This window comes from Triticum aestivum, chromosome 7D (genome assembly GCF_018294505.1).
Source record: "Triticum aestivum cultivar Chinese Spring chromosome 7D, IWGSC CS RefSeq v2.1, whole genome shotgun sequence".
Lineage (NCBI taxonomy): Eukaryota > Viridiplantae > Streptophyta > Magnoliopsida > Poales > Poaceae > Triticum > Triticum aestivum.
The window spans coordinates 148,584,107-148,610,532 of NC_057814.1; positions in this window are offsets into that span (position 1 = coordinate 148,584,107).

The following is a 26,426-nucleotide window of genomic DNA, read 5'->3' on the forward strand; positions in this document are numbered from 1 at the left end:
CTCTCTATTTTATAATTTGAAATTGGATGGAATTGACAGCACAGTTATCATCTTTGTTTATACACGTGCAAAACATGTCATCTCTCTGCTTGTTTCAGGGTGATATGCCTGATGGCATGCACAAGTCTGTTGAAGGCTGTGAGACAAACCCAACATATATTGCAGCAAAGAAGGCAAAACATCTTGAAGATAGTGAGACAACCCCAAAGTCTTGTCTTGATGCAGTGTTCAAGTTACTTGAGACTAGCAGTCAGACAGGCTCACAGAATTCACTGTCTGAATCAGTTCGACTTCTTCAGTCCCAAGTTCTAGCAGAAAGACATTCTGCAACTCAACTTCGACTTGAAGTCCTATCTCTAAGAAAGATTGCGGAGAACACCAATGAGAACCTCATTGCTAAATAGCTACACCTGGAAGCTATTCCCGACATGCTAGGCCGGTCTCACAGCCTTGCTCAGTAGCTTGCGCAACAGTTCTCGCGCAAGGCTAACCTTTCTTGAACTGTCTTGGAAGTGGTCTTGGTTCATATTATTTTGTTACGCTGCAATGGTGCCCAAATTTTGTAATATGCTTCTTCGTTGCGCTTTATGATCACTGGTGGCGAACTTTGATGTCTAGTGGATGTAATATACCATAAATCCTTTATTGTATAGTGTAGGTTTATTCTAAGTTACTATGTCGTAATTTCTTTATTGTATAGAGTAGGTTTGTTCTTAATTCCTACTAGTTACTGTCATCATTCGCTATCTGAAAAAAAATCTGATGTAGTCGACTGGGCCGAAAATTCACCTCTAACGGGCCTGCTTTTTAGCGGACCACAATTGGGCCAGCCTGCAACTCTCTTGGGCCTGAAAGGCCATTGGGGCCTTCACACTTTGCGCCAGGCCCACAACTTACTCGGGCCTATATTCGGCCTAAATTTTAGTTGGGCCTTTAGGAACAACAGTTATACCTCCTTTCTTAGGGACACAATGAACATGACTTACCCATCTACTATCAGCTATAGGATGAATTATACCTGCTTCCAAAAGTTTTAATATTTCCATTCTTACCACTTCCTTCATCTTTGGATTTAACCGACGTTGGTGATCAACAACGGGTTTAGCATCGGGTTCCATATTAATTTTGTGTTGACATAGAGTGGGACTAATGCCCTTTAAATCATCAAGAGTATATCCAATAGCAGCTCGGTGCTTCCTTAGAACTTTCAATAATCTTTCTTGTCCATGTTCTGAAAGGTTAGCACTAATAATAATAGGATATATCTTCTTTTCATCAAGATAAGCATATTTCAAAGTGTCTGGCAATTATTTTAATTCAAACACAGGACCACCTTTAGGTGGAGGACGACCTCCTAGAGTTTCAATAGGTAAATTGTGTCTAAGTACAGGACGTTGTTCAAAGAAAATCTTATCTATTTCATTTCTTTCATGCATATGTAAATCATTTTCATGGTCTAGCAAATATTGTTCTAAAGGATCAGTAGGTGGTACAACAATAGAAGCAAGACCAATTAATTCATCCTTACTGGGCAATTCTTTTTCATGAAGCTTTCTACTAAACTTGGAAAAATTAAACTCATGAGACTCATCACCAAAACTAACACCGACAGTTTGTTTCTCACAGTCTATCTTAGCATTAACGGTGTTCAAGAAAGTTCTACCAAAGATAATGGGACAAAATTCATCTTGTGGGGAACCAAGAACAAGAAAATCAGTAGGGTATTTTATTTTCCCACACAAGACTTCAACATCTCTAACAATCCCAATTGGTGATATAGTGTCTCTATTAGCAAGTTTAATAGTAACATCTCTGTCTTCTATCTCTGCGGGTGCTATGTCATTCATAATTTCTTGATATAAGGAATAAGGAATAGCACTCACACTAGCACCTATGTCACATAAACCATGGTAATAGTGATCTCCTATTTTAACTGAGACAATGGGCATGCCAACAACAGGCCTATGTTTATCCTTTTTATCAGGTTTGGCAATTCTAGTAGCTTCTTCATAGAAGTAAATAACATGCCCATCTACATTTTCTTCCAAGAGATCTTTAACAATAGCAATACTAGGTTCTACTTTGATTTGTTCATCAGTTTTAGGTGTTCTAATATAGCTTTTGTTAACAACAGTTGAAACCTTAGCATGTTGCTTTATCCTAACAAGGAAAGGTGGTTTCTCAATATAAGCAGAAGGAACAACTGGATCAACATTGTAAAGTATAGTTTCTTCTTTAACTGGTACCGGTTCCTTGATTTCTTCTTTAATACGTGGGTGATATTTAAACCACTTCTCTTTAGGGAGATCAACATGAGTAGCAAATGATTCACAAAAGGAGGCTACTATCTCAGAGTCGAGTCCATATTTAGTGCTAAACTTTTGAAAGGCATCGGTATCCATAAAAGATTTAACACAATCATACTTAAGTTTAATACCTGACTCTTTACCTTCGTCGAGTTCCCAATCTTCAGAGTTGCGTTTAATTCTTTCCAAAAGATCCCACCGGAATTCAATAGTCTTCTTGATAAAAGAACTAGCACAAGAAGTATCGAGCATGGTTTGATCATTACGAGAAAGTCGAGCATAAAAGTTCTAGATAATAATTTCTCTTGAGAGCTCATGATTGGGGCATGAATATAACATTGACTTAAGCCTCCCCCAAGCTAGAGCGATACTTTCTCCTTCGCGAGGCCAAAAAATTTATATATATATATATATATATATATAAAATTCCGATCACGATGAACTAGATGCATAGGATAAAAAATTTGGTGGAACTCCAATTTCAATCGATTCAAATTCCAAGATCCAATATCATCGCATAGCCTATACCATGCCAATGCTTTTCCCTTCAAAGATAAAGGGAAAACCTTCTTCTTAACATCATCTCCGGGTAAACCTGCAAGCTTAAACAATCCACAAATTTGTTCCACATATATCAAGTGCATATCAGGATGTTCGGTTCCATCTCCTGCATAAGGATTAGCTAGCAGTTGTTCTATCATACCCGAAGGAATTTCACATTCAATATTTTCAGTAGGTGCAGTAGGTTGAGGGGTAGCTAATTGTGGTTCCGGTCGAGGTGAAGATACCCCGAACAAACCCCTCAAAGGATTTTTTTTTTCCATAGTAACAAGTGACAATCAATTTTAGCACACTATATAAATGTTTCCTTACAAAATTCCACTTACCAAAGGCGCTTCACTCCCCGGCAACGACGCCAAAAAATAGCCTTGATGACCCACAAGTATAGGGGATCAATTGTAGCTCTTTTCGATAAGTAAGAGTGTTGAACCCAACGAGGAGCAGAAGGAAATGACAAGTGGTTTTCAGCAAGGTAATGTCTGCAAGTGCTGAAATTGTAAGTAGCGGAGTAGTTTGATAGCAAGATAATTTGTAACGAGCAAGTAACGATAGTAGTGGCAAAAGTGCAGAAAGGTAGCCCAATCCTTTTGAGGCAAAGGACATGCCAAAACGGTCTCTTATGATAAGCAAAGCGTTCTTGAGGGTACATGGGATTTTCATCTAGTCACTTTCACCATGTTGGTTCGATTTGTGTTCGCTACTTTGATAATTAGATATGTGGGTGGACCGGTGCTTAGGTGATGTTCTTACTTGAACAAACCTCCTACTTATGATTAACCCTCTCGCAAGCATCCACAACTACGAGAAAAGTATTAAGAATAAATTCTAACCATAGCATTAAACTTTTGGATCCAATCGGTCCCTTACGGAATAGCGCATAAACTGGGGTTTAAGCTTCTGTCACTCTCGCAACCCATCATATAATTGCTACTCCACAATGCATTCCCTTAGGCCCAAATATGGTGAAGTGTCATGTAGTCGACGTTCACATGACACCACTAAGGGAATCACAACATACATACTATCAAAATATCGAACACATATCAAGTTCACATAATTACTTGCAACATGATTTCTCCCGTGACCTCAAGAACAAAAGTAACTACTCACAAATGATAAACATGCTCAATATCAGAGGGGTCTTAAATAGCATATTGGATCTGAACATATAATCTTCCACCAAATAAACCATATAGTAATTAACTACAAGATGTAATCAACACTACTAGTCACCCACAAGCACCAATCTATAGTTCCGGTAACAAGATTGAACACAAGAGATGAACTATGGTTTGAGATGAGATGGTGTTGTTGAAGATGTTGATGGAGATAGCCCTCCCCAAGATGGGAGAGTTGTTGGTGATGATGATGACGATGATTTCCCCCTCCGGGAGGGAAGTTCCCCCGGCGGATCGCTCCGCCAGAGGGCAAAAGTGCTCCTGCCCAAGTTCCGCCTCGAGACGGCGGCGCTCTGTCCCGAAAGTCCTCTCCTTATTTTTTTCTAGGTCAAAATGACTTATATACCATAAGATGGGCACCGGAGGTGGGCCTGGGTGAGCACAACCCACCAGGGCGCGCCTGGGCTCCCTGGCGTGCCCAAGTGGGTTGTGCCCACCTGGTGGGCCCCCTCTGGTAGTTATTTGCTCCAATATTCCTCAAATATACCATAAAAAATCTCCGTGAAGTTTCAGCTTGTTTGGAGTTGTGCAGAATAGGTGGCCTGACGTAGCTTTTCTAGGTCCAGATTTCCATTTGTCGGAATTCACCCTCTTTGTGTGTACCTTGACAATTATGAGAGAAAAGGCATTAGAATTACTCCAAAAAGCATTATTATGGATAAAAACATCATAAATAACAGTAATAAAACATGATTGTAACATCCCAAAATTCTAAATTTTGGAATGTTATATTAAATAAATATTTATGATTGTTTGTTTGTTTGTTGTGTGATTGATTGACTGAAAGTGAGTGAAATTTGAAACTTTTTGAAAGTTGAACGAGAGGGAATAAAAGGACTTTCCCAAAACTTTCATCTTTGCATTATGATCTTCATGAATTCAAATTAATTTTCACAAAACCCTAGAGTGAGGATAATATGACTTCTTCCATTTAAATAAATGAAAAGGGTTTTGAAAAGATTTGAATTTTCCATTTGGAAATATTTCAAATTCAGAAACTTTATGTAGCTCAATAAGTTTCATGAGAGAAGATAAGATGACTTCTTCAAAACTTGCAGAAAGAGAGTTGGAAGTTTTAAAGAACCATTTTGGAGTTATTTGAATTTTGTTTTTTCAAATTATTTTTCTCCAACAAAATATAATATATGGAGAATAGGTAAAATGATTCCCTAGATAGAAAAATGGATTTGAAATCATTTTTGTATTTTAAAATAATTTTATTTGCATTCTTAATGCAATCGTAGCACTGTTTGCTTTATCTAAATTTTTGTGGGTTTTTATTGTACCAGAGAATATGTTCACGTTTTAGGATTTCTTTTTCTGAAGATTTTGATATATTATATGCCTATATAATATATTATTTTTATTTATTTGTGTTTGTCTTATTGTCTGTGCTTTATAAAAAAACGGCCCAAGCCAGCGCCCCAGGCGCTAGCCGCCAGCCCACCTGGGCGAATCGGCCCATGGCCATCTCCACCGCGGCCTCCCTCCCGCAGCCGTTTCGCCCCAGTCGATCGCTGCCTCGCTCACCTCCCTTGTCGCTGACCGCTAGGCCCGCCGTCTTCTTCCTCCTCACGCCAAGCCAAGTCGACGCCCGAGCTCGCTCAACCGCCGCCGTATCCCGGATCGCTCGGGATCCTCTCCTCGATTCGCCCCCTCCTCCAAGCACCCCCCCTATATAAACCCCGTTTCCCTCGACCCTTTCCCCGTTTTTTCCCTCGCCAAGACCCACCGTTTCCTCCTCGATTTCTTGCCGGAGTCCGAGGCAACCGCGGCCACCATTGATGCCCTAGAGCCCACCCCCGACCCCCTCGTCGTCATCCAAGACCCCCCTCGATCCCCTACACCTCCCCGCCCACTGCTCCGAGCCGAAAGACCACTGAAGCGCCGTCGCTGACGACCCCGAACGCCAACTCCGCCCCGAGCTCACCGCCGCCCATCTCCGTCGTCCCCACGGGCACCGGCGACCATCGTTGGAACCGCATCCGAGCGCTGCATCCCCTGGTCTCCTCCGCCGACCCTGCCGACGACCGGAGCGCCGCCGCCACCGACGTCCGAGCCGCACGCCGGCGACCATCCCACTGTAAGCCCTGACTCTTTACCTTCGTCGAGTTCCCAATCTTCAGAGTTGCGTTTAATTCTTTCCAAAAGATCCCACCGGAATTCAATAGTCTTCTTGATAAAAGAACTAGCACAAGAAGTATCGAGCATGGTTTGATCATTACGAGAAAGTCGAGCATAAAAGTTCTAGATAATAATTTCTCTTGAGAGCTCATGATTGGGGCATGAATATAACATTGACTTAAGCCTCCCCCAAGCTAGAGCGATACTTTCTCCTTCGCGAGGCCAAAAAATTTATATATATATATATATATATATATATATATAAAATTCCGATCACGATGAACTAGATGCATAGGATAAAAAATTTGGTGGAACTCCAATTTCAATCGATTCAAATTCCAAGATCCAATATCATCGCATAGCCTATACCATGCCAATGCTTTTCCCTTCAAAGATAAAGGGAAAACCTTCTTCTTAACATCATCTCCGGGTAAACCTGCAAGCTTAAACAATCCACAAATTTGTTCCACATATATCAAGTGCATATCAGGATGTTCGGTTCCATCTCCTGCATAAGGATTAGCTAGCAGTTGTTCTATCATACCCGAAGGAATTTCACATTCAATATTTTCAGTAGGTGCAGTAGGTTGAGGGGTAGCTAATTGTGGTTCCGGTCGAGGTGAAGATACCCCGAACAAACCCCTCAAAGGATTTTTTTTTTCCATAGTAACAAGTGACAATCAATTTTAGCACACTATATAAATGTTTCCTTACAAAATTCCACTTACCAAAGGCGCTTCACTCCCCGGCAACGACGCCAAAAAATAGCCTTGATGACCCACAAGTATAGGGGATCAATTGTAGCTCTTTTCGATAAGTAAGAGTGTTGAACCCAACGAGGAGCAGAAGGAAATGACAAGTGGTTTTCAGCAAGGTAATGTCTGCAAGTGCTGAAATTGTAAGTAGCGGAGTAGTTTGATAGCAAGATAATTTGTAACGAGCAAGTAACGATAGTAGTGGCAAAAGTGCAGAAAGGTAGCCCAATCCTTTTGAGGCAAAGGACATGCCAAAACGGTCTCTTATGATAAGCAAAGCGTTCTTGAGGGTACATGGGATTTTCATCTAGTCACTTTCACCATGTTGGTTCGATTTGTGTTCGCTACTTTGATAATTAGATATGTGGGTGGACCGGTGCTTAGGTGATGTTCTTACTTGAACAAACCTCCTACTTATGATTAACCCTCTCGCAAGCATCCACAACTACGAGAAAAGTATTAAGAATAAATTCTAACCATAGCATTAAACTTTTGGATCCAATCGGTCCCTTACGGAATAGCGCATAAACTGGGGTTTAAGCTTCTGTCACTCTCGCAACCCATCATATAATTGCTACTCCACAATGCATTCCCTTAGGCCCAAATATGGTGAAGTGTCATGTAGTCGACGTTCACATGACACCACTAAGGGAATCACAACATACATACTATCAAAATATCGAACACATATCAAGTTCACATAATTACTTGCAACATGATTTCTCCCGTGACCTCAAGAACAAAAGTAACTACTCACAAATGATAAACATGCTCAATATCAGAGGGGTCTTAAATAGCATATTGGATCTGAACATATAATCTTCCACCAAATAAACCATATAGTAATTAACTACAAGATGTAATCAACACTACTAGTCACCCACAAGCACCAATCTATAGTTCCGGTAACAAGATTGAACACAAGAGATGAACTATGGTTTGAGATGAGATGGTGTTGTTGAAGATGTTGATGGAGATAGCCCTCCCCAAGATGGGAGAGTTGTTGGTGATGATGATGACGATGATTTCCCCCTCCGGGAGGGAAGTTCCCCCGGCGGATCGCTCCGCCAGAGGGCAAAAGTGCTCCTGCCCAAGTTCCGCCTCGAGACGGCGGCGCTCTGTCCCGAAAGTCCTCTCCTTATTTTTTTCTAGGTCAAAATGACTTATATACCATAAGATGGGCACCGGAGGTGGGCCTGGGTGAGCACAACCCACCAGGGCGCGCCTGGGCTCCCTGGCGTGCCCAAGTGGGTTGTGCCCACCTGGTGGGCCCCCTCTGGTAGTTATTTGCTCCAATATTCCTCAAATATACCATAAAAAATCTCCGTGAAGTTTCAGCTTGTTTGGAGTTGTGCAGAATAGGTGGCCTGACGTAGCTTTTCTAGGTCCAGATTTCCATTTGTCGGAATTCACCCTCTTTGTGTGTACCTTGACAATTATGAGAGAAAAGGCATTAGAATTACTCCAAAAAGCATTATTATGGATAAAAACATCATAAATAACAGTAATAAAACATGATTGTAACATCCCAAAATTCTAAATTTTGGAATGTTATATTAAATAAATATTTATGATTGTTTGTTTGTTTGTTGTGTGATTGATTGACTGAAAGTGAGTGAAATTTGAAACTTTTTGAAAGTTGAACGAGAGGGAATAAAAGGACTTTCCCAAAACTTTCATCTTTGCATTATGATCTTCATGAATTCAAATTAATTTTCACAAAACCCTAGAGTGAGGATAATATGACTTCTTCCATTTAAATAAATGAAAAGGGTTTTGAAAAGATTTGAATTTTCCATTTGGAAATATTTCAAATTCAGAAACTTTATGTAGCTCAATAAGTTTCATGAGAGAAGATAAGATGACTTCTTCAAAACTTGCAGAAAGAGAGTTGGAAGTTTTAAAGAACCATTTTGGAGTTATTTGAATTTTGTTTTTTCAAATTATTTTTCTCCAACAAAATATAATATATATGGAGAATAGGTAAAATGATTCCCTAGATAGAAAAATGGATTTGAAATCATTTTTGTATTTTAAAATAATTTTATTTGCATTCTTAATGCAATCGTAGCACTGTTTGCTTTATCTAAATTTTTGTGGGTTTTTATTGTACCGGAGAATATGTTCACGTTTTAGGATTTCTTTTTCTGAAGATTTTGATATATTATATGCCTATATAATATATTATTTTTATTTATTTGTGTTTGTCTTATTGTCTGTGCTTTATAAAAAAACGGCCGAAGCCAGCGCCCCAGGCGCTAGCCGCCAGCACACCTGGGCGAATCGGCCCATGGCCATCTCCACCGCGGCCTCCCTCCCGCAGCCGTTTCGCCCCGGTCGATCGCTGCCTCGCTCACCTCCCTTGTCGCTGACCGCTAGGACCGCCGTCTTCTTCCTCCTCACGCCAAGCCAAGTCGACGCCCGAGCTCGCTCAACCGCCGCCGTATCCCGGATCGCTCGGGATCCTCTCCTCGATTCGCCCCCTCCTCCAAGCACCCCCCATATAAACCCCGTTTCCCTCGACCCTTTCCCCGTTTTTTCCCTCGCCAAGACCCACCGTTTCCTCCTCGATTTCTTGCCGGAGTCCGAGGCAACCGCGGCCACCATTGATGCCCTAGAGCCCACCCCCGACCCCCTCGTCGTCATCCAAGACCCCCCTCGATCCCCTACACCTCCCCGCCCACTGCTCCGAGCCGAAAGACCACTGAAGCGCCGTCGCTGACGACCCCGAACGCCAACTCTGCCCCGAGCTCACCGCCGCCCATCTCCGTCGTCCCCACGGGCACCGGCGACCATCGTTGGAACCGCATCCGAGCGCTGCATCCCCTGGTCTCCTCCGCCGACCCTGCCGACGACCGGAGCGCCGCCGCCACCGACGTCCGAGCCGCACGCCGGCGACCATCCCACTGTAAGCCGGCCAACTCTTCCCCTCCGTTCGATCATAAGTTGACGCTCTAGATTAGATCTATCGAGTATATTGGTTGTTTTTATATATAGATCGGTTTAGTTCCGGTTTGTTTTGGTTTAGATCGGTTCAGTTCTAGTCGGTTTAGCCGATCGGTCTTTCTGTTTTAGCCCGTACATGTTTCTGTTATTTTACGACCGAGCGCTAGATAGTTCAGATCGCCCACCTCCCTAGCCCGATAGCAGTAGGCCACGTAGCTAGCGCCCATTTTGTTTCTTTTATTTTATTTTCGTTTCTGTTTTAAAAATAGAATAGTTCTGATTTTAGATTGCTTATACATTTTATGTTTTAAATCCAAATTGAGTGATTCCTTTTGCATTGTGTCACAAATTTGTTGAAGTTTCTTTTTGTGCCCTTAGTTTTCAAATTTGAGTAGTTTAAATCCGATTTTGATAAAAATTTGTTCAAATCACTAATTTGGTCATATTTTGAGTTTTACAAACTATTTTTGATTGATTCCTTTTGCTACGGTTTTGTTGTTGTGTTGTCTATCCAGTAGCTTATAGTTATTTATTTTTTAGTTTATTTTAAATTAGGTTTATTGCGAAAACAGTATTGTTTTGCTTATGTAGTTGTTTTAGTCATATAATTAGTGTTTTTAATTATTTTTAGTTAATTATTTTTGTAGATTTTTACATTAGTTCTTTTTTGCTAGTTATTAATTTAGTAAATTATTTTCTGTTGTTGCATTAGGATTTATATTTTATTTGCTGTAGAAAAGTTATTAGAGTAATTTAGTGTGTTATGAGAGTATTTACTGTCATTGTGTGAGTTGGTTTCTCCCTTGTTTTCTTGAAGTTTTCTTTGGATGGTTTTCTTTATTGCTTTTTGATTGATAGAATTGATTGCTAGAGTTGTTGCTTATGTGAATACAATGTTTGACTATATAGATTTTCTCGGAGTGACGAATAGTTTATAAAAGTTTCGAGAGCGTTATTATCTTCATCAAATTACCAGGCAAGTTCACTTTGACCATGTTTTTCATACCTATGTTTTATTTGCATGTAGTAGCACCCTTTCAATAATCCCTCTAGTAGTGTTATTGAATCTTGTAGTTGAGTAGAATGCATGAGGTAGGAACCCATCTCCCTGTTTAGTATGAGTGCATGGGAGTGGTGTGAAGAAGGAGGACTCTACGTCAATAACAACTACTCCATGATGGAAATCTGCAAGGACTGCACCTTCAAGGCCTCAAGACTTCAAGACTCGAGACAAGAATTCAATACACACTACTGGGTGAAGGACGGTTGACGGGCACCCTGGAGCAACCAGCGGATGGCCGGGATGCATGGAGAAGCACCATGACATCTTGCGGAAAGCTTCACCCAGACTCAAAGAGACGGAAGAATACTTCATGCCTGGAAGCTTACCTGTGCAACCGCAAGTCACTATGGGCTCTGGCTTGGTTGACCTTAGTGGTGACTCTGGCTGGGACGGTGCTAGCAGATGTAGAACTATGGTAGGGTTGGATGAGCACCGGACAGTGGTCAGGGGAACTCTTTGGAAGACCATGTTTCGATCATCCTGTTCTCAAAGATCATGAAGTGCGAGGACGAAAAGGGAGGGATCGAATCTTGCGGGTAAAGTGTACAAACCTCTGCAGAGGATTAAAACCTAATTGATTAGCCGTGTCCCCGGTTACGGACAATTTTAGCCTCTGGACTTGGATCTATCTCGGAACTCTCAACACCGGACTGATAATATAATTGTGGGCAACTTATGATGATTTTGGGCTATGAGACATCGGTTGGCGGAACCATGTCATGATAGAAAACTCCGTAGTACAGACTCCTGATATTCTTTTGTTGTAGGGAAAATAAAACCAGCTTTTACGCAAAAACTCAGACCCAGAGCCACAAAGCCATATTGCATATAGTATAGTTTTATCATCTGTTTTTCTTACAGTGATCTTGCCGGTACTTTCAATGTACTGACCTACACGGCTACAACGTATCATGTTGCAGGATTTTCTTCGACGAGTAAGAGTTACGATATAGGGTTACAGTCTACACTCAACTTGCCGATGGCGTTGATGGGACTCCACACCCGTTTAATTGTTTCCGCTGAGTATTATGAGGTATATATCAGTTTTATGTTATTTATACATGTGATTGCACTTTGATATATACATTGATGTACTGTGTGTGCCAGCATACCGATCCAGGGATGGCACAGATACACAGAGGCTTGACCTTCTGAGGTTGGGTCGCTACAGATATGGTATCAGAGCACATGTTGACTGTAGGACGTGACCCTAAAAATCGGAAAGCCCCTAGGATAGGAAATCTCTAAAACTTTATTTTCAAAAGAATCCATTACTTCTCATCTTTTCTGATTTTATCAAATATCCTCTCTTACCTCAAATAGTTAGAATATACCCTTTCCCTTTTGACCACACGGAGGATCAACTGAAGCCGCTCCAAGAAGGACGAGATATCGGACAACCGATGACCTCTTCAGAGTAAAGAAGATTTCACGATACATTTCGAAGAAAGAAGCTACAATAGTTGAAGACTGCGAAGACTTGAAGAATTTGGAGAATCTGAAGAATTATTTGACCTTTAGAAGACCAAACCCCTGTTATATACTTACATTAGATGCGACGATTTGTGAGCTGTCATTTGTGTGATGTTTCTCGACAGCCACAAATAAAATCCATTTTCAAAATTATTGTTTGTATTGTGTGTATCTCTCTACCTCCCATATATCATCCAAAACCCTTGGATCCAATAGATGGTGAATGAAGAAGGACTAGTATTCTCTGGACCGATGAATCAACAGGAGGTAGAACTATGGATTCAGAATATGGAGGATCACTTCAGGAACAACTTGATTGGAAGCAAGTATGAGGTTCAATACGCTCTTTAGTACTTTACAAAAAGTGCTGCAACCTGGTGGAAAATGCATCAAGCCATACAAGGATGCAACGGAGCAAGAACTTGGGAGGAATTCAAGAAGACTCTGTTAAGATCCCGTCTCATCCGGAAGCACTATGATAACTCGAAGAAGAAACCTTGTGCTTGCAAGATTTGCGGAGAAATAAGACACACCCATGAAGAACACAAGGATGGATGCCCTCATTGTGAGGAAAATCACCCAGCCGGAGAATGCCCAACTAGGCAGGTGACTTGTTTCATGTGTGAAGGAATTGCGCACTACCTAGCTCAGTGCCCAATTTACCCCAAGGTACAAGAGATTATCAAGCAGCAGAAAGAAGCCGTGAAAGAAACCCTCAAGCAAAATTCAGAAGAACTTGTGACGAAGGAAGTTATTGAAGACCCTGATGGTGAAGGACTAACCAGATTTTACTCCAATGCTTGTTATTCATGTGGAGAAGAAGGAAATTATTCTCAGTATTGCACAAAGGAAAGAGAAGCATATCTCGAAGACTTCCCGATAGCAGAAGTGAAGTTTGACCCTCAGGAGAAATCCAGGAAGAGAAAACTAAGGCATCCCCAGAACAACTCAAATCCTGCAGAGAAGGACCTGAGTCATATCACTTGTTAGCAAGGATTTAGGTCATTACGCTAGTAAATGTCCAGAAAAGAAGCCTAGAATCCAAGGAGCCTACATAATCACAAAGAAGCCCCGAGACATTTGTTTTCGCTGCAAGGAAGCAGGACATTTTGCTAGGGAATGTTCAGATCAGAAGAAAGCTGGAGCTAAGTAGTTGAGATTTTGATATGGATAATAAGAGTGCTAGAAAACAATTTTTTTCATGAGTACAATAAGTTGAATTATGTAATGGAAGCCTTAGAGTTTGTAACGAATTTATGAATCAATAAAGTTAATTTGTTATGATTTCATATGTTGTATGAACAAAGATTTTGGACCAGTTTCGAGGATATGAAAAATATGGTTTAGGGATGAATTTGTGAATTTCATTTTTAGGGTGGTAGAACCCTGTGAGGACACTTGACCCATGGAAAGGAAAATGTATTCCGCGGAGTGAAGTTTGGAAAAAATAAGTATGAGTTTTGTTTCGATATGTTGGTTACCCCAAGAATATGAAGGAATGAAGTAATGTTGGATTTGAAGGAGGTGTAATATTGGAATATGGAGCAATATGTAACTCCAAGGATGAGTTGAAGCGATACCAGCGTTGAAGTGGGCCCAGAACCCACAGGCCTAGGAGTTAATAAGAAGCAAGCACACTCTTGCTGAAGGAAGATATTTTGGAAGAAAACTCTGATTTAATCAGCAGACGTTTCTTAGGAGGATACGAAAACATGAGAGTTGTGAAGTAACGGTAGATGTTTTGTTCAACTTGCAGAATCAATGGAATTATCCGAACTAAGTTCGTCGATAAGAGAAATTCTGCAATGCTTGTGAGGATGCCCAAGTGTTAGACTACGTGATTCACTGTCTGCGTATGTAGTAATGGTTCAAGTACGGGATGGATTGGCCCCCATACCGGAGACTTCTATCATGAACTATCATATGTTGATGGAAAATCAGAGAGACTTGAAAACCTTAGAAGAGTGTCGACGCGATAAGCCATAAAACCATAGAATGGTAGGACGATGGAACCCTTTACAGGCAACTGTTGCCAACCGTAGGTTATACGGTGAGATTCAACCTAGGACCATTTCTTGCAGGAGAAGACAATAATGATTGACCACCATGAGATTTCGAAAGTTGTTTAGTATTGGCGACAGACCTGTCAGATAAGAAGACCCAATCTCGGAAGAACCTCACCAGGATGAAAGGACACGTGTTTTAGGAAAAGGGACCCCGGAGTGGGAATTATCATGAAGATATGAGAAGACCGACACCGTCAACCCAAAGGATGGAGTACATGAATTTTGTCGGAACCATAGCCTTGCTTTTAAGTGTGGTAGCACCCCGTACCTCTGTGATGATCGGTGGATTTGCTGGACGACCCCCAAACCCTAACCTTTTCTTTCTAGCCTTTTCGAATCTCGAGGACGAGATTCATTTAAGTGTGGTAGGTTTGTAACATCCCAAAATTCTAAATTTTGGAATGTTATATTAAATAAATATTTATGATTGTTTGTTTGTTTGTTGTGTGATTGATTGACTGAAAGTGAGTGAAATTTGAAACTTTTTGAAAGTTGAACGAGAGGGAGTAAAAGGACTTTCCCAAAACTTTCATCTTTGCATTATGATCTTCATGAATTCAAATTCATTTTCACAAAACCCTAGAGTGAGGATAATATGACTTCTTCCATTTAAATAAATGAAAAGGGTTTTGAAAATATTTGAATTTTCCATTTGGAAATATTTCAAATTCAGAAACTTTATGCAGCTCAATGAGATTCATGAGAGAAGATAAGATGACTTCTTCAAAACTTGCAGAAAGAGAGTTGGAAGTTTCAAAGAATCATTTTGGAGTTATTTGAATTTTGTTTTTTCAAATTATTTTTCTCCAACAAAATATAATATATGGAGAATAGGTAAAATGATTCCCTAAATAGAAAAATGGATCTGAAATCATTTTTGTATTTTAAAATAATTTTATTTGCATTCTTAATGCAACCGTAGCACTGTTTGCTTTATCTAAATTTTTGTGGGTTTTTATTGTACGGGAGAATATGTTGACGTTTTAGGATTTCTTTTTCTGAAGATTTTGATATATTATATGCCTATATAATATATTATTTTTATTTATTTGTGTTTATCTTATTGTCTGTGCTTTATAAAAAAAAGGCCGAAGCCAGCGCCCCAGGCACTAGCCGCCAGCGCACCTGGGCGAATCGGCCCATGGCCATCTCCACCGCGGCCTCCCTCCCGCAGTCGTTTCGCCCCGGTCGACCGCTGCCTCGCTCACCTCCCTTGTCGCTGACTGCTGGGCCCGCCGTCTTCTTCCTCCTCACGCCAAGCCAAGTCGACGCCCGAGCTCGCTCAACCGCCGCCGTATCCCGGATCGCTCGGGATCCTCTCCTCGATTCGCCCCCTCCTCCAAGCACCCCCCTATATAAACCCCGTCTCCCTCGACCCTTTCCCCGTTTTTCCCCTCGCCAAGACCCACCGTTTCCTCCTCGATTTCTCGCCGGAGTCCGAGGCAACCGCGGCCGCCATTGATGCCCTAGAGCCCACCCCCGACCCCCTCGTCGTCATCCAAGACCACCCCGAGACCCCCCTCGATCCCCTACACCTCCCCGCCTACTGCTCCGAGCCGAAAGACCACCGAAGCGCCGTCGCTGACGACCCCGAACGCCAACTCCGCCCCGAGCTCACCGCCGCCCATCTCCGTCGTCCCCACGGGCATCGGTGACCATCGTTGGAACCGCCTCAGAGCGCTGCATCCCCTGGTCTCCTCCGCCGACCCCGCCGACGACCGGAGCGCCGCCACCACCGACGTCCGAGCCGCACGCCGGCGACCATCCCACTGTAAGCCGGCCAACTCTTCCCCTCCGTTCGATCATAAGTTGACGCTCTAGATTAGATCTATCGAGTATATTGGTTGTTTTTATATATAGATCGGTTTAGTTCCGGTTTGTTTCGGTTTTTATTCGGTTTAGATCGGTTCAGGTCTAGTCGGTTTAGCCGATCGGTCTTTTTTTTTTAGCCCGTACACGTTTCTGCTATTTTACGACCGAGTGCTAGATAGTTCAGATCGCCCACCTCCCTGGCCCGATAGCAGTAGGCCACGTAGCTAGCGCCCGTTTTGTTTATTTTATTTTATTTTCGTTTCTGTTTTAAAAACAAAATAGTTCTGATTTTAGATTGCTTATATATTTTATGTTTTAGATCCAAATTGAGTGATTCCTTTTGCATTGTGTCACAAATTTGTTGAAGTTTCTGTTTGTGCACTTATTTTTCAAATTTGAGTAATTTAAATCTGATTTTGATAAAAATTTATTCAAATCACTAATTTGGTCATTTTTTGAGTTTTACAAATGTATTTTTGATTGATTCCTTTCTGCTACGGTTTTGTTATTGTGTTGTCTATCATAGCATATAGTTATTTATTTTCAGTTTATTTTAAATAAGGTTTATTGCGAAAACAGTACTGTTTTGCTTATGTAGTTGTTTTAGTCATATAATGTATTTATTTTTTAGTTAATTATTTTTGTTAATTTTTACATGTTGTCATATATTTCTGTTAGACTACAGTAGTTAAGTTTTTGTAGTTATCTGTTAGTGTTTAGCTACTGTTTTAGTATTTGTTTGTTTAGTTCATAGTGATAGTTGATAATAATAGTTTTATTAGTTTCAAAACTAAATTATTTTTTGCCACTTAAATATATGTTGTTATTGATTATGTTATTTAGAAGTAAATTAGTTTTTATAATTTTTTAGTATTATTTATTATTGTCTTAGTGCTTTGTTAGTTGTTATAGTTTTTCTAGTGTTAACTAGATAGTTATAGTAGTTTTTTATATTAGTTCTTTTTTGCTAGTTATTAATTTAGTAAATTATTTTCTGTTGTTGCATTAGGATTTTATTTGTTGTATAAAAGTTATTAGAGTAATTTAGTGTGTTATGAGAGTATTTACTGTCATTGTGTGAGTTGGTTTCTCCCATGTTTTCTTGAAGTTTTCTTTGGATGGTTTTCTTTGACTTCATTATTGTTTTCTTTATTGCTTTTTGATTGCTATTTTGATTGATAGAATTGATTTCTAGAATTGTTGCTTATGTGAATACAATGTTTGACTATATAGATTTTCTCGGAGTGACGAATAGTTTATCAAAGTTTCGAGAGCGTTATTATCTTCATAAACTTACCAGGCAAGTTCACTTTGACCATGTTTTTCATACCTATGTTTTATTTGCATGTAGTAGCACCCTTTCAATAATCCCTCCAGTAGTGTTATTGAATCAGTTGAGTAGAATGCATGAGGTAGGAACCCATCTCCCTGTTTAGTATGAGTGCACGGGAGTGGTGTGAAGAAGGAGGACTCTACATCAATAACAACTACTCCATGATGGAAATCTGCAAGGACGGCATCTTCAAGGCCTCAAGACTTCAAGACTCGAGACAAGAATTCAATACACACTACTGGGTGAAGGACGGTTGACGGGCACCCTGGAGCAACCAGCGGATGGCCGGGATGCATGGAGAAGCGCCATGACATCTTGCGGAAAGCTTCACCCAGACTCAAAGAGATGGAAGAATACTTCATGCCCGGAAGCTTACCTGTGCAACCGCAAGTCACTATGGGCTCTGGCTTGGTTGACCTTAGTGGTGACTCTGGCTGGGACGGTGCTAGCAGATGTAGAACTACGGTAGGGTTGGATGAGCACCGGACAGTGGTCAGAGGAACTTGGAAGACCATGTTTCTATCATCCTGTTCTCAAACATCATGAAGTGCGAGGACGAAACGGGTGGGATCGAATCTTGCGGGTAAAGTGTACAAACCTCTTTAGAGGGTTAAAACATAATCGATTAGTCGTGTCCCCGGTTACGGACAATTTGAGCCTCTGGACTTGGATCTATCTCAGAACTCTCAACACCAGACTGATAATATAATTGTGGGCAACTTATGATGATTTTGGGCTATGAGACATCGGTTGGCGGAACCATGTCATGATAGAAAACTCCGTAGTACAGACTCGTGATATTCTTTTGTTGTAGGGAAAATCAAACCAGCTTTTATGCAAAAACTCAGACCCACAGCCACAAAGCCATATTGCATATAGTATAGTTTTATCATCTATTTTTCTTACAGTGATCTTGCCGGTACATTCAATGTACTGACCTACACGGCTGCAACGTATCATGTTGCAGGATTTTCTTCGACGAGTAAGAGTTACGATACAGGGTTACAGTCTACACTCAACTTACCGATGGCGTTGATGGGACTCCACACCCGTTTAATTGTTTCCGTTGAGTATTATGAGGTATATATCAGTTTTACGTTATTTATACATGTGATTGCACTTTGATATATACATTGATGTACTGTGTGTGCCAGCATACCGATCCAGGGATGGCACGGATACACAGAGGCTTGACCGTCTGAGGTAGGCTCGCTACAATGATGCAAAATGGACGTATCAACTCCCTCAAGCTTAGACCTCGCTTGTCCTCAAGCGAAAACCGAAATCGACAAACATGTCCGCATGCTTAGAGAGAGAGGTGTCGATAAAAACAAAATGCGGACATAGAAGCATCATGTGAATTATTATAACAACAACAAATTAAAACATAAAAAATTTATCATAGAACTTTTATCATAGACTTCTCATGAATAAGTGACAATTCATCACACAACCGAAGTATAAAGCATAAACTCTATTAGAAACCAACAAAGTATGTTCTCTGTCAACTTTGCAACTACAATTCATCATCTTTTCAGGAAGGGTCACGTATCGGAGCCTTTTAGGCAAGTCCACATACTCAACCATCATATAGTCTTCTATGATTGCTAACACTCACTGCGTACACATGAGCAAAATGTTTCAACCGGCCACATAAGAAGATAAGGGCTTATAGTATCGCCTCCCAACGTATTCACCTAAAGGGTGATGTCAACAATAATGACTCATGCTATCTATATTCAACTGGACATATGTGCCTAGATCTTTCCTCACCACATGATGCTTGCCAAAGGAGAAAAATAAAAAGGAATAGAGAGAAAACTTTGACTCTTTGCATAAAAGTAAATACATGAAAGTAAAAGATAGGCCCTTCACAGAGGGAAGCAGAGGTTGCCATGCGCTTATTTGTTTGTATGCTCAACCCCTTAGTGCAAAAGAACGTCACGTTGCATTGCCCCTTGTGATAGCGACCTTTATTATGCAGTCTGTCGCTTTTATTCTTCACCATCACAAGTTCGTGCGACGCTCAATTTTCTCTTACACTAAATGATCTTACACTTTTAGAAGCAATTTTTATTTCCTTTTTGCACCGATGACAACTTACTTGAGGGATCTTGCTCAATCTCTAGGTAGGTATGGTGGACACTTGAAAATAAGATTTGGGTTTAAGGGTTTTTGGATGCACAAGTAGTATCTCTACTTAGTGCGGAATTTTTGGCTAGCAAAGATAGGAGGCAAGCACCACATGTTAAAGGATCAATGACAATATGACTTCTATGTGAATATAAACAAACATGAATCATTAGGTTGTCTTCCTTGTCCAACGTCAACAATTTTGGCATATAATATTTTGATGAGGGCTCACAATCACAAAAGATTTCTAGGATAGTATATTTATATGTGAATCTTCTCTTCCTTATTAATTCTTTCATGAGTTGCATCATTGACTAATGCTATGTTTTTCAATCTCTAATAAAATTTTCTACTTATACTTTCCCTTATGTGGTGCCATCACCTACCATAAGATTAGTATATGATCTTTTTGATTTATTTCCTTTCTTTTTATTTGCAACATGAAAGTAAAGAAAGAAAAAACTCAAACTAACTTTATTATAAATCTTGCACACGATTACAAGGATAGATCACTAAGCAAACTCTCAAAGAAGAAAGGATCGAACTAAACTTTTATTCATCTAAAGCAAAAGATCGAACTAAAATAGTAAAAGCAAAAAGATAGTGGGATGATACGATACCGGGGCACCTCCCCCAAGCTTGGCGGAAGCCAAGGGGAGTGCCCATACCCGATACTCAATTCTCCTTTGGTGGTGATGAAGCAATCCTGTCCTTAAGGATCAAGAGATTCTCCAATCGACGGATGACGCTCCGGAGGTGGATGATATGCTCTTGATGCAGAATATTTTCACGAGTGAGATACTTATTTTGTATGCGAACTATTTCAATGATGCGAAAGGCTTCAATCTTAGCAGGGGTAAGATGAACAAGGTAAGGTTTAAGGATATCTTCCTCTTCCTCCTCGGCCGGCAGTGCTTGTTCGAAGACCGGAGACTGATCTACGGTAACCTGCTTGCTCTCGTCTCCCTGACGGCTTCTGCAGGATCTTCTCTCTTCAGCTCGATCTTCATCAACCAAGCATCATCTTCCACGTTGTTGGAGGAAGAAGAAGACATGATGCCTGGCTCAACGAATCTGACCGAAAACAGCAAGAAAAGAAAACAGAGGATTTCTCCGCGATACGGCGATCAACGGGTTCAGGAAGTATATATAGATTTTTTTATCTTGGGGGACAAGCAAACAGAAGAAAAACGGAGTCTGGAAGGTGTCCCAGGTGGGCACAACCCACCTGGGCGCGCTGCCCTGGTGTCTTGCGCCCACCAGGGTACGCTTCCTGGAAGTTTCTTATTTTCCTATTTTTCTAAATATTCCAAAACTGACAAAAAATATTTTTGCGGATTTTTCGGAGTCCGTTTACTTACCGTATCATGTACCTCCTTATTTTCACGATTCTGGAGTGTTCCGGAAGGACTCTTTTATGTGTTCTTCCGGTGTCAAAGTTTGGATAATATTACTTTCAATATTAATGGGCGTACCTGAGATATACGGTTTAATTCGTTACCCATTGACAACCTTCGGGTTAGTACCTTCGGCATTATTTATTTTGATGGCTCCAGGCCGATAAACCTCCTCGATGACATATGGGCCTTCCCATTTTGAGAGGAGTTTTCCTGCAAAGAATCTGAAACGAGAGTTGTACAAAAGAACACATTCTCCGACTTTAAACTCACGCTTTTGGATTCTTTTGGCATGCCATCTTTTAACTTTTTCTTTGAATAATTTTGCGTTTTCATAAGCTTGGGTTCTCCATTCATCTAATGAGCTAATATCAAATAACCTCTTTTCACCAGCAAGTTTGAAATCATAGTTGAGTTCTTTGATAGCCCAATATGCTTTATGTTCTAACTCAAGAGGCAAATGACAAGCTTTTCCATAAACCATTTTATAAGGAGACATACCCATAGGATTTTTATATGTTGTTCTATAAGCCCAAAGTGCATCATCTAATTTCTTAGACCAATTCTTCCTGGACCTATTGACAGTCTTTTGCAAAATTAATTTTATTTCTCTATTGCTAAGTTCAACTTGACCACTAGACTGAGGATGATAAGGTGATGCAATTCTATGGTTAACATCATACTTGGCAAGCATTTTACGGAAAGCACCATGAATAAAGTGTGAACCACCATCAGTCATTAAATATCTAGGGACTCCAAACCTTGGGAAAATAACTTCCTTAAGCATTTTAATAGAGGTGTTGTGATCAGCACTACTGGTTGGAATAGCTTCTACCCATTTAGTAACATAATCAACAGCAACCAAAATATGTGTATACCCATTAGAGGAAGGAAAAGGTCCCATGTAATCAAATCCCCAAACATCAAATGGTTCAACAGCAAGTGAATAATTCATAGGCATTTCTTGACGCTTACCGATATTACCTATTCTTTGGCATTCATCACAAGATAAGACGAACTTACGGGCATCCTTGAAGAGAGTAGGCCAATAAAATCCAGATTGCAATACCTTGTGAGCAGTTCTATCTCCAGCATGATGCCCTCCATAAGCTTCGGAGTGACATTTCCGAAGGATTTTTCCCTGTTCATGCTCAGATACACAACGTCTAATAGTACCATCTACTCCTTCTTTATAAAGATGTGGGTCATCCCAAAAGTAGTGTCTTAAATCATAGAAGAATTTTTTCTTTTGTTGGTATGTAAAGCTAGGTGGTAAATATTTAGCAACAATGTAATTAGCATAGTCAGCATACTAAGGAGTATTATGAGCAACATTTATTGCAGCTAACTGCTCATCAGGAAAACTATCATCAATAGGTAGTGGGTCATCAGGCAAATTTTCTAGCCTAGACAAGTTATCAGCTACGGGGTTCTCAGCTCCTTTTCTATCAGTGATGTGTAAATCAAATTTTGTAGCAAGAAAACCCATTGAATAAGTCTAGGTTTAGCATCTTTCTTTTCCATAAGATATTTAATAGCAGCATGATCGGTGTGAACAATTACTTTGGAATCAACAATATAAGGTCTGAATTTATCACAAGCAAACACCACTGCTAAGAATTCTTTTTCAGTACTAGCATAGTTTCGTTGAGCATTGTCTAGAGTTTGACTAGCATAATGAATAACATTCAATTTCTTATCAACTCTTTGTCCTAGAATAGCACCAACAGCATAGTCACTAGCATCACACATGATTTCAAAAGGTAAGTTCCAATCAGGTGGTTGAACAATAGGTGCAAAAATTAAGGCTTTCTTGAGTGCTTCAAAGGCTTCTAAACAATCATCATCAAAAACAAAAGGAATATCCTTTTGCAAAAGATTCATAAGAGGCCTAGAGATTTTAGAAAAGTCTTTGATAAATCTCCTATAGAAACCAGCATGACCTAAGAAACTACGAATACCTTTTATATCTTTAGGACATGGCATTTTCTCAATTGCATCAACCTTAGCTTTGTCCACTTCAATACCTCTTTCAGAAATTTTATGACCCAAGACAATGCCTTCATTAACCATAAAGTGGCACTTCTCCCAATTCAAGACAAGATTTGTTTGTTCACATCTCTGCAAAACTCGATCAAGATTGCTTAAACAATCATCAAAAGACTTCCCATAAACAGAGAAGTCATCCATGAAAACCTCAACAATCTTTTCACAAAAGTCAGAGAATATAGCAGTCATACATCTTTGAAAGGTAGCAGGTGCATTACATAAACCAAAAGGCATACGTCTATAAGCATAAGTTCCAAAGGGACAAGTAAAAGTGGTCTTTTCTTGATCAGGTTGAGAAACAGGTATTTGTGAAAAACCAGAATATCCATCAAGGAAGCAAAAATGTGTGTGCTTAGATAATCTTTCAAGCATTTGATCAATAAAAGGCAGAGGGTAATGATCTTTTCTAGTTGCTTTGTTTAATTTTCTAAAATCAATTACCATTCTATAGCCTGTAACAATTCTTTGTGGAATAAGTTCATTCTTATCATTAGGAACAACAGTTATACCTCCTTTCTTAGGGACACAATGAACAGGACTTACCCATCTACTATCAGCTATAGGATAGATTATACCTGCTTCCAGAAGTTTTAATATTTCCGTTCTTACCACTTCTTCATCTTCGGATTTAACCGACGTTGGTGATCAACAACGGGTTTAGCATCAGGTTCCATATTAACCTTGTGCTGACATAGAGTGGGACTAATGCCCTTTAAATCATCAAGAGTATATCCAATAGCAGCTCGGTGCTTCCTTAGAACTTTCAATAATCTTTCTTCTTCATGTTCTGAAAGGTTAGCACTAATAATAACAGGATATATCTTCTTTTCATCAAGATAAGCATATTTCAAAGTGTCTGGCAATTGTTTTAATTCAAACACAGGATCACCTTTAGGTGGAGGAGGACCTCCTAGAGTTTCAATAGGCAAATTGTGTTTAAGTAGAGGACGTTGTTCAAAGAAAATCTTATCTATTTCATTTCTTTCATGCATATGTAAATCATTTTCATGGTCTAGCAAATATTGTTCTAAAGGATCAGTAGGTGGAACAGCAATAGAAGCAAGACCAATTAATTCATCCTTACTAGGCAATTCTTTTTCATGAAGCTTTCTACTAAACTTGGAAAAATTAAACTCATGAGACTCATCACCAAAACTAACACCAACAGTTTGTTTCTCACAGTCTATCTTAGCATTAACGGTGTTCAAGAAAGGTCTACCAAATATAATGGGACAAAAGTCATCTTGTGGGGAACCAAGAACAAGAAAATCAGTAGGGTATTTTATTTTCCCACACAAGACTTCAACATCTCTAACAATCCCAATTGGTGATATAGTGTCTCTATTAGCAAGTTTAATAGTAACATCTATGTCTTCTATCTCTGCGGGTGCTATGTCATCCATAATTTCTTGATATAAAGAATAAGGAATAGCACTCACACTAGCACCTATGTCACATAAACCATGATAACAGTGATCTCCTATTTTAACTGAGACAACGGGCATGCCAACAGTAGGCCTATGTTTATGCTTTTTATCAGGTTTGGCAATTCTAGCAGCTTCTTCACAGAAGTAAATAACATGCCCATCTACATTTTCTTCCAAGAGATCTTCAACCAAAGCAATACTAGGTTCTACTTTGATTTGTTCATCAGGTTTAGGTGTTCTAATATAGCTTTTGTTAACCATAATTGAAACCTTAGCATGTTCCTTTATCCTAACAGGGAAAGGTGATTTCTCAATATAAGCAGAAGGAACAACTGGATCAACATTGTAAAGTATAGTTTCTTCTTTAACTGGTACCGGTTCTTCGATTTCTTCTTTAATAGGTGGGTGATATTTAAACCACTTCTCTTTAGGGAGATCAACATGAGTAGCAAATGATTCACAAAAGGAGGCTACTATCTCAGAGTCAAGTCCATAATTAGTGCTAAACTTTTGAAAAGCATCGGTATCCATAAAATATTTAAAACAATCATACTTAAGTTTAATACCTGACTCTTTACCTTCGTCGAGTTCCCAATCTTCAGACTTGCGTTTAATTCTTTCCAAAAGATCCCACCGGAATTCAATAGTCTTCTTTATAAAAGAACCAGCACAAGAAGTATCAAGCATGGTTTGATCATTACGAGAAAGCCGAGCATAAAAGTTCTGGATAATAATTTCTCTTGAGAGCTCATGATTGGGGCATGAATATAACATTGACTTAAGACTCCCCCAAGCTAGAGCGATACTTTCTCCTTCACGAGGCCAAAAATTATATATATAATTCCGATCACGATGAATTAGATGCATAGGATAAATTTTTTGGTGGAACTCCAATTTCAATCGATTCCAATTCCAAGATCCAATATCATCGCATAGCCTATACCATGCCAATGCTTTTCCCTTCAAAGATAAAGGGAAAACCTTCTTCATAACTTCATCTCCGGGTAAACCTGCAAGCTTAACAATCCACAAATTTGTTCCACATATATCAAGTGCATATCAGGATGTTCGGTTCCATCTCCTGCATAAGGATTAGCTAGCAGTTGTTCTATCATACCCGAAGGAATTTCATATTCAATATTTTCAGTAGGTGCAGTAGGTTGAGGGGTAGCTAATTGTGGTTCTGGTCGAGGTGAAGATACCCCGAACAAACCCCTCAAAGGATTGTTTTCCATAGTAACAAGTGACAATAAATTTCAGCACACTATATAAATGTTTCCTTACCAATTCCACTTACCAAAGGCGCTTCACTCCCCGGCAACGGCGCCAGAAAATAGCCTTGATGACCCACAAGTATAGGGGATCAATTGTAGCTCTTTTCGATAAGTAAGAGTGTCGAACCCAACGAGGAGCAGAAGGAAATGACAAGTGGTTTTCAGCAAGGTAATGTCTGCAAGTGCTGAAATTGTAAGTAGCAGAGTAGTTTGATAGCAAGATAATTTGTAACGAGCAAGTAACGATAGTAGTAACAAAAGTGCAGCAAGGTAGCCCAATCCTTTTGAGGCAAAGGACAGGCCAAAACGGTCTCTTATGACAAGCAAAGCGTTCTTGAGGGTACACGGGAATTTCATCTAGTCACTTTCATCATGTTGGTTTAATTCGTGTTCGCTACTTTGATAATTTGATATGTGGGTGGACCGGTGCTTAGGTGCTGTTCTTACTTGAACAAACCTCCTACTTATGATTAACCCTCCCGCAAGCATCCGCAACTACGAGAAAAGTATTAAGAATAAATTCTAACCA